The sequence below is a fragment of the Myodes glareolus genome, chromosome 1 (genome assembly GCF_982192425.1).
Source record: "Myodes glareolus chromosome 1, mMyoGla1.1, whole genome shotgun sequence".
NCBI lineage: Eukaryota > Metazoa > Chordata > Mammalia > Rodentia > Cricetidae > Myodes > Myodes glareolus.
In genome coordinates, this window is record NC_142026.1 from 92,497,321 (window position 1) to 92,507,543 (window position 10,223).

General features: G+C 40.2%; 1 long non-coding RNA gene across 1 annotated transcript; it reads right to left on the reverse strand.

Annotated features, from left to right (window-relative positions):
* Nucleotides 1-629: 629 nt before the first annotated feature.
* Nucleotides 630-7,932, reverse strand: LOC125394538 (uncharacterized). Its single transcript, XR_015002161.2, has 4 exons — nt 7,828-7,932; nt 2,283-2,623; nt 1,882-2,036; nt 630-696 (listed from the first exon to the last, which is right to left on the reverse strand). It is a non-coding gene; the product is annotated as an uncharacterized LOC125394538 (long non-coding RNA).
* Between the last annotated feature and the right edge of the window lie 2,291 nt (nt 7,933-10,223).

A 10,223-nucleotide genomic window follows, 5' to 3' on the forward strand; every position in this document is an offset into this window, starting at 1 on the left:
GTGGCCATATTAGAACAGGCCTATCTTATCTACAAGAGGAAGAAACAAATGAGAACAATAGATAGATAGATAGATAGATAGATAGATAGATAGATAGATAGATAGTCGTAGCCACTAACTTAACAAGAAAAGGACTCTAGTAGACTAGTTATTAATACAATTCAGCCAAACAGATATGTCTGAACATGTACAGTTGGGGTAAAAATACTTTTTTAATCAGAAAAAGTAATCAAGGGCTGTTTATTGAACTTCTTTACTATGAATATCCTGGAATACTTAACAAAGCTAAGAATGTCCTTCATGGAGGGGGAGTGTCAGTAAAGCCTAAAGAGGCAGGTACAACAGTCCATCCCTATAGCGGCTGTACTGTCAGCAGCTTTAGACACTGCTGTCTCCTCAAATAAAAAACTCCATTAAAGCCTTGATATGAATTTTAAACTCTCTCTCCCTCGTAACCAATTCTCATCACATTTTCATCGAAAAATAGGGATGTGATTAAACTTCTGAGTAGGGCTGAACTTTTACATGGGTTTCCAATCTCTACCTAGTGTTTCACCTGCTCTTCTGACACCATGCACCCCTGACTTCCACCTTACCATGTTAACTCCCAGGAGTCCACTGAAGACCCACCTGTGTGTCTCTGCCCTGTGCAGTCTCCTTTACCTCCAACTCTCCAGGAGACTTTCTGCTGGAAAACTAGACCACAGAAAAGAAAGTAATGTTATCTATTCTTCCATAGAAGTTTATGAACCATATTTATATCAAACTTATAGAAGCCAGGGGACATTTTTAATGCACAAGGAAACTGCTCCTATAACGAAAGCAACTAGAAATCCAAGGGTAAAATTATTTTGTAACCCAGATTTTCATCTATCCTCTTTGCCTATAAAACTAAATTACCTGTGTAAGATTATGTTGTAGCAATCAAAAGAATACCATATTAGCCCCATTTCAGAGCTAAAATGATTGAACCTTAGAAAAGTGAGGGATAACGTGCAAACATAACAGAGCTAGAAAGTAGAGACCAAGGTGATCCCAGGTGGTTTGGCTGCCAATGAGCCTGGGAGATTTGGCTCCACATCCTGGCTGCTTTGCTTCTGTAAGCGTGAAGATATTTTCTGGAAATAAAGCTGCATTAAAATCAGAACAGTTCTAAATATCTCTGCAATTCTTAGTGCCTTAGCGCTTTGTGCTAAAATTAAGACTGCACTGACTATTAGTCAGTTTTCTGAAAAAGGAATAGCTGAGAGTTGTGTGTATGTAGGGGATTTACATGGATGTGGTCCTTGTAGCCCAACAATCATTGTCTTGCAACAGAAAGCCCCAGAATCTGGGATTTGTTCAGTCCATGGTGCTGAATGTCTATGCAGTTCTAACCTGGCGCTGACAACCTGTAGGGCTCCTGCCGGTCTTCAGTATACAATGGAATCATAAAAAAAGTTGGTTCTAATACTGCTGAAGGAATGCAACAGCAACAGGAGAGATGGACATACCAGCGAGAGTGAGGACAAGCAGGCAGCAAGCAAATTTATTAGTCCCTGTCCAGGAAGTACCTCCCACAGTGAAGGTGGATCTTCTACTTCAGATAATCCTGATCAAGCAAACCCCCCACAGAGGCGTCCCAGTGGCTGGTGTTTTCGGTGACTCCAGGTGCAGTCAGGGTGGAAAACATGCTTAGCTATCATGCATCACTTTGACAACACCATTCCCAATTGCTGTCAGCTGAAACGCTACGGCATCAAGAGGGAAGAGAATGCTCGGAGCTCTGAGAGTTCTCGGGACTCCTGTCTAAAGCACCACCCCATCGGTTCACACTTTGAAACAAGCCACTTGAGATCTGCAGAGTCCCAGCTCTCATTTAGGTTAGGTATTAGTGCTCACCTGCAACTCCTTAATAATAGATCGATATGCAGTGATTTCATGTTATTGTCAACGCTTTGTCATAACATGACATTGTTCTTTGCCTGAGCATCGCCACGAGAAAGCTCGTTACGTGAACTCGAAATGTTCTATCACAACACAGACATCCTGAAGCCCTGACGATAAAAACAAAAGAGAAGATCAAGTGTTGAAATGATAGCAACGTCATGGGTCACTGTGATCTTCTGCAGGCTCCTCACCATGCCCAGGCCTTGCCTGGCAGAATTTATCACTCCTGCCAACCCTGGGAAGTATATGACATTTTTCGGACTCTGGTTGTAAATGATGTTTGGTTACTATTCTTTGTGCTAGCCCAGTGGGTTTTCCCTTCATATTTTCCTCTCAGATGTTGTCACGGTTACCTTCTTTCTAGTCCCAGTCAGTTTCTAGCTTCAGAAGCATGATGATGTTGACATGCTACCTGGTTGGGTTGTATTAGCATTTTCTTGTCACTGTGAACAAATGCTTGAAAGAGGCAACTGAAAGAGCAAAAAAAGGGGTTTATTTTGCTCACAGTGGAGGAGTTTATAGGCCACTGTAGTGGGGAAGGCCAGCATGGGGCAAACGAAGCAGGAGGCAGCTGGGTCATCAATGAGGAAGCAGAGATCATCCGGAGGTACACCAGGTATGCCAGGGGTTAACAGCACACCCAGTGGTCACTTCTTCCAAGGAGGCCACAGCTCCTAAAGGCTCTGTGATCCCTCTAAAAAACATTTGAGAAAAAAATGTTTAAATGCACTATACTATGGGAAATATTTTATTTTAAATTATAAATGATTTTTCCATAGTGTTCTTTCAAAAGCAAAATACAATGCAATTACCAGAATGGGGTAAAAGGTCACGTGAGATTCCAGTTTCTACATGTTTTGCATATGGGCTTTCCAGGCCAAGAGTGCAGTAAAGTCAGAGATAAAGGCCCAACTCTGGCAGGCATCATCCCTGACTCCATAGCAGATAATGACATGTAGAGACTATGAGGTCCAAAAGCGAAGCTTCACACAAGAGGCTGTATAATAAAGATTTTATCAACCCTTTTAGGAATCTGAAGCTCATGGTTAGAAATGCTATTATTAAAGTATCTTATTTTTTTATTTCACAGCTCTGTTACACACTAGCAGGAAACACACTGTGCTGGTAAACCACTTATGTGTTATTAAAAGTGACCAGGTACAACTGGGAGGGCTACCCATAAAAACAAAGGTTTGTGGCATGATTGCCTATAGTTAACAAAAGATGATGTTGTGCCATTGGTCTGTTTTTATGAACAACTTTATACATATATAAATACACATGCATACATACACCTATATATGTATATATTCATGTATTGCATATATATGTACTTTATATGTATAACATGTGTATATATGTATACATATATATGAATATGTGGATATATACATGCGTATCTATTTCATTACAGGCTATATGAGGAACTGCTGTGGGAATTCATTCAACAAGCAGCCTTTAAGATACCAGTTCACTTTGGATGTGGTCACATGTACTACAAAGACATGCAAAAAGCATGTGTGAATCTCATGTCTACTGGATTTGGTTCCAGTTCCCAACACATGCATAATACTGCAGGTTGCTACTCTTTCATTGAGTTTATACCCAGATGAATAAACCTTTGTTATACTCCATTCCGGGCTATTGTGGAACTCTCTTGTATGCCAACAAATTGGTGCCCACCATCTGGGGTATGGATTCACTTAAAAACTTAAAAAAAGTTTAAGAAAAAAAGAGGGCTTCTAGACCCACAGAAATGGGAACCAAGTGCAGCTTCTTGATAGCCATATTTTTTTTCAGATAGGCTTTGTTTGCTGGTCACAGGCATAGGAGCGGCTCCTTTAAAAACCGGCTTCCTGGTTCATGCTCGTCCTATTACATATCAGTTAAAAGTGAGTAGCATGTTACAAATTGCCTAATGGCTACATAGACCCACTGCATCCCTGGAGTTGGGGTGGTGATCATGGCTTGCAGAGGTAGTGAACATGACTCTGCCACATTGGACTGGGCAGAACAAGCAGGCAAGGCCATGGAGTTGGTCCTAGCCACGTCAGCCTAAAAAAAAAAAGTGCTCCTGGTCAGAAAACAATTACAGATACACAATAAAGGCAGATTCAGATGAAAAAGATGTCTGAATGGATCATCACAGTGTTTGATAAGTGCACATAGGCGTGGGAGAGAAAAGAAAAAACTTATAGACAGTTATAAAAAGAAATAGTTTTAAAAATAAAACAAAGTCTTTAAAGAGATAGTAAAAGTAATATAAAAAAGGCAGTTGTAGATTAAAGGAGAAAAAATAAGCCCTGTAAAGATGGAATATACACAGAGAGTCTGGATTATGTATATTATTGTGTTTTCTTTGAACTTTTTGCCTGCAGAGAAATATTTGATTCTGGGGGCTGCTAAGTTAAACCAACATATATTTTAAAGGTTTCTTGACTTCAAAATGTGAGCCTAAGAATATGTTTCTTTGGAAAAGAGGTTCTGGTTTTGTTTCTACAGAAGATGAAAACCTGTCGATTCCTTCCAGGCTAATGTGGTTTGATGGAACAAGATCCCCCACCAAGGGTTTCTGTGAACCCTAAAAATAAAAATACTTCACCCAACAAACAGTAGGGAGCAGTTTGGATAAAACAATGCCTAAATTCCCAAAATGACTGGTTATAAATGTTTGTTTTCACTTAAAGGGGGTTGATTATAAGTGATTAATGGTTACAGTCAATTTCTAGAACAAAAGATAAAAATAAGGGGGATATGATATAAGATGAATACTTTGCATTGATATGAATCTTGGTTATTGATACCTACTTAAGGTTGATTTTGTTATACTGCATATATGTATTTCTGCTCTTGTTTAAAGGACTGTGTTTATGCAGCTCATTTGAAATATAATGTATAACTAGGAAATATAGATTAATAGGTAGTCATTTGTAATAGTCAAACTTATAATCATATAAGTTAGGTTTTCTAGATGTACAGAGATACATTTCAGATGGATAGGTATTCTTCAAACACTTCAAAGAACTGTAGGATATGAAATTTAAATAACTTAGGATTTTGTTGATGTGAGACAAGATTGCTCCTGGAAGCACTGATCTATTCCTGAGAGAATGTTGGGCACCAAAGACACTCCACTTGGAGTTTGTTGTCTTCTTGGCAAAACTGGACTTTAGGCAAAGAACTGCCCCTGTCTTGACCACTGAAAAAAATGCATGTTGTCCTGACTGGACAAGCAAAATATAAGCAAAAAGAGGATTACTTCTTTTTCTGTGAGTTTATCCTCAGAAAAATAAACCCTTGCTATACTTCATTCCAGACTATTGTGGTGGAACACTTTTGTATACCAACAAAGAACCATCACCCTAACACTGTGTCTTTAAACACTGCCACCCTTGACCGCCACCCCTCAGAGTCATCTAAGAAGAATGTTGACATAATTTTACTTCTCAGTGTCACACTAAGCATCTAAAGGTGAGTTGTGTTTCTTTAAAATTCCTATGACAAAGACCTAATCCCTAGAATTAGGGAATTCCCTAGAATCTCAAAAGCTGACCTTGAACGAGGTGATTAAGTTAGTATTGGGACCTCAGAGTAGGTCCTAAACAGATAGAACTGACCAAAAAGAGATTTGGGCACAGACCACACAGATGGGGACATGCACAAGCAGATTCAATTTAGAATATGACAATCTGCCAGTTAAAAAACAAGGTCTGAGAAACAGTCATATTGCCAGCTCTTTGGCCTGACTTCCAGTCTCCTCAACAGTAAGAACAGAAGTTTCTGCAGCTTAAGCCACCCAACCAATGGCCTTTTGTTATGGCTGCCACAGCAGACTGGCATACTGCAAAACGTACATAATTCACAAAGCTTTCAATGTAGAGAAGTGGCCCAGACAAGAAAGACGAAGAGCAGGCTTTTGAAAATGAAGATGCTAGTGAAGTCATTTACTTCCTACTGAGAAATTGCAACCATTATGAAACAGAGATGTGGAGATCGTGTGGTGAGGATTAATGAGATCACCTCTGTTAAATGTTTCTTCAGAGATAAATTCCATAATTTTGCCACCTGGGTTCATGATTTTTTTAATCTACTTTTCTTTAAGGCATGCTGTATAAATTCAGCAATATCAATAGTCCTTATTAATTTTCTCTCTTTTGTCTCACTACTCATTAAAGTAGCTAGGACAAAGGATGTTGTTCTAAAAGAAAAGAAAAGGATAAAAAAGAGATAAAGTCAAGGAAGTCAGAAAGCAAATAAGAGTTCATTCATTCATATCAACATACTAAGAATATTAATCTTTTTCAAGTTATATGAAATTCACATGTCAGTCTGTCAAAGATGGAGGGAGGAAGAAGAGAACAAGAGAGAAATTAGAAGACCAAATTGAATTGACGTGCAGCTTCTTCTGAGTGGTATCTTGCTTTGAACTTAAGTTTCTGCTTTCAATTGTTCACAATAACTATAACCCAAGTAATTTAAACCCAACTCCCATTGAAAATAAGCAAAGCAAAGTCACGATAATAGTAGTTCTTGGTTTTAAAAACGTCAAAGAGACAACAGGATACTGAGTAATTATTAGAGTAAAATAGAGAGATAAGATTCCAGAGAAATAAAGTCAGGGCTGCAATTCATTTATACTTGGAAGTCATCAGGAACTACTGGAGCAGTGAATTCAAGACACTGCACCTATGAGTGGTGGCACAGGCCTTCAATCCTGGCACTCAGAAGGCAGGGACAGACAGATACAGATTTCTAAGTTTAAGGCTAGCCTGGTCTAGCTAGAGACTGCCAGTTCAGCCATTCGTCCTGTCTCAAAATGAGAGAAAAAAGGAAAAGAAAAAAGAAAGAAAAGAAGAAAGGGAGGGAGGGAGGGAAGGAAGGAGGGAGGGAGGGAGGAAGGAAGGAAGGAAAGAAGGAAGGAAGGAAGGAAGGGGGAGAGAGGGAGGAAAGAAAAGAAAGGGTTTCATTAGTTAGTCTGCACAAACGCCCTACTGAGATTCTGTCGGCTGCCTAGTTTAAATCTCTAAAACATACTTTCTTAGAGAGCTAGAGATCAAACTTTAATGTTTCCTCTTTCTTTTCCTGTAGCTCTGACTTGCTGGCAGGCAGAGAGCTATCTTCCTGTTGTATTATCACGTGGCGCAGAAAGACGGAAAGAGGAGGGGGGAGGAGAAAAAGGACACTCCAAAGTCTCATAAGGACACTAATCCTATTGGAACAGTACCCACCCTTATAATCTCATTGCATTACTTAGCTTCTTATTTGAAGTACGGTAACATGGGGTCGTAGCACTTCAACACATGGCGTTCAAGGTATCTGACTGTTTGTAATAGTGAACTCAGAGCCTTAAGGTAATGAGGCCTGGAAAGGACCTAACTCTGCCATGGGTCTACGGTTTGCTTGGGGGAGACGGAGCAGTACAGAGAACCTCAGAAGTAGGATAGATTCTCTGGGGTGACTGGGATCCCTCTCAGTCAACAGCAGCTAAGTGAGCATCACTCACAGCATAAACCTTAAATCTAATGAAGTGTTTATATATGGGCCAGTCTTCGCTTATCGAAGTTTGGTAAACTGGAATCCATGGGAGAAATGGGTTAACCTGGGAGGAGTGAGTGGGAGTTGTTGAGGATGGACATGTCGGAAATGATCCAGAACTTAGTCAGGAGACTCTGAAAGGTCTGTCAATGGCCTAAAGCACCCATATTTCAGACTATATATATATGTGTGTGTGTGTGTATGTATGTATATGTGTATACACACACACACACACACACACACACACACACACACACACACACACACACATATATATATTTATACTGGAACTTGACACTGAGTTCAAAGATTCAACACAGTGCCTGGTACCTGCTCAGGACATTTTGCTGTCCTCTCCCTTACCTCTGTTTCTCTCTGTCTCACATCTCTCCTCCTTTTGCCCTCTTGACCTTTCAACACTCAGCCTCCGTTCTTGTTCCAGCTGTTTTCCCGCAGTCTCGTGAGTCACTGACAGGTGGTGTCATGTCGTGTGGGAAATCATGTAAGGAAGAGGTTGAGTGAGGACAGACACATGTAAAGGCTACTTGGGGACACCGAGAGTTTTTCTCAAAACAGGCCATTTGAAGGCTATTTTATAATATTTAAAATTCCATCTATTTTAGTGGGTGCTGAGTGACATGTCACTAACACGAGCAGATGTTGGAGAAAATGCAGAAGAATGAAAGGCAAATTTCTGCCCATCAAAGGTTTCGGTTTTACTGTAGCTGAAGACGGCAAAGGAAAGCGTATCAAGCGATTACAGAAACAATGGGGATTCAGAGGAGACTAGAAAGGAAGCACAGCTTCAGCTGGGAGTTCGGAAGGCAGTGGTTTGTAAGTTGCTGGGGAAGAAGAGGAAGAACAGCACCCAGAGGGTGATGAAATGCAAGGATGGGGATAGTGTGTGGGTGGGGAAGTAACCGTAAATCCACAGGCTGAGTGTCTCTCTGTGTGTGTCTTATGCAAATTCCTCCATTTCATATGTGAGAGGCACGAAGAGCATTTGAAAAACAACAAATGGAGACTTTGAATGGCCACATACTGAGCATATTAAGCATCGAGCTAGAATTTGAGGTTACGTCTGTGAGGCACCAAAGCCTGGACCTCATTTCATTAAGGTCGATGATACAAAGTCTAACAAGGAATGCACATTTGTCCTATAGACAGTAAGCATGTATGTGTGTGTGTATTTGTGGGTTGGATATGTATATGTACATATGTATGTGGTGTAGTGAATGTATGTATGTATGTATGTATGCATGCATGTCCGAAGAGAGAGAAAACGGAAGAAGAAAAATGCTAAAAGCATTTTGTAACAATTTATTTAAAAGTGATTAAAGATGGATGCTTAAAAGAAATCCCACGCTAACTTAGAATTGAGAATAATAGAAGGTTATTTATTTAGGGGTGACTCACAAATCAATATCCTCTGCTGGAACGGAGAACAGCAACCGCATCCCACAGCCGGAAAAGAGGCCTGACATGTGCTTTACATGGGCATAAATAGTATAAGAGGCCACGCCCAAGTGGGCAGATAACTTAAAGGCTACTGGCTGTAGGATTTCCTATAGCAATTGATATAGAAAAACATATAATTCACGTATGGCCAAGAGATAGTTAGACCAATTAACAGATTGCAGATTCTGTCCAAGGCATTAGATTTGTTACAGTTTGGGACTAAAATGGTGGACACACAAACAGAGAGCAGGAACTGAAATCTGAAAATTAGTTTGAAGAGGAAACAAAAGACAAATAAAGAAAAGTCAAATAAAATCTCAGAGAGATTGATATAAAAAAAAGTAGGTACCACAAACAATAAAGAAAGCAAGTAATTAGAAAAAGCCATTAGACAAGAACATACTGTGGTTTATTCCACTTGAAGAAATGATGGGGCCTCCTAAGCACTCTACATAAAAGAACACAGAAGGATGAACAGAAAAACAGAAGGCAACAGAGCAATGAAGCATCAGGGTGTTAGGGGTGAGAGACGGCAAGGCACTCAACCCTAAAGAACGGGAGAAGTTGGCCCGCTACCACTTTCTTGGCCTCAGCAGCTCTCCTTTGCCTGCCGCCCTTCAGGGTGCAGTGAGGGCTAGCTCTGGGTTTTTCAATGTGAAGTGGATTTCATGTCTGTTTGTTTAGATATGTTTGTACCATGACGCCTGTGCTATTGCCCTGCCATCTTAAATAATAGGGAGAGCAATGATGAGAGTATTCTGGTTTCCAATCTTGCACTGATGGTATGACATGCTTGTATACCATGTTGTCTCAAGATAAAAATGAGATTAAACTCGATCACCCTGAAGATTAAAATCTGGAAATTAGCTTCTCTAATCAAGCTAACCTCAGAGATCTCTAACAAACATGAACTTTGTTACATGACTTTGGCTAAAGCTGAGTCATTAAGAAAAGTAAAATGTTCAAACTCTGGAGGCTCCACCACATAAAATTTAAATTTTCACTCATAATAGCGCAAATAGCATTTGAGGCCTACTAGGCCATTTTTGATGTCTCCTTATGGTTTTTATCTTAGAGACAAAGGGGCTTTCCGTTTTCCTGGAGAGGAAGAGAGAGATGGGAGAAAGTCAGTCTCCTTTTTTATGAAACTAACACAGAATATAGTCCCTGGACTTTTACTTTTGCCTCATTGGTCAGCACTTAGGGATCAGGCAAGGGTTCCTGGAACAAGCAGGCCCTCGGTGGATATTGCCTGCAACCAGTTCAGATGACAGGAATCTGGGAGACTGACGATCCATTGC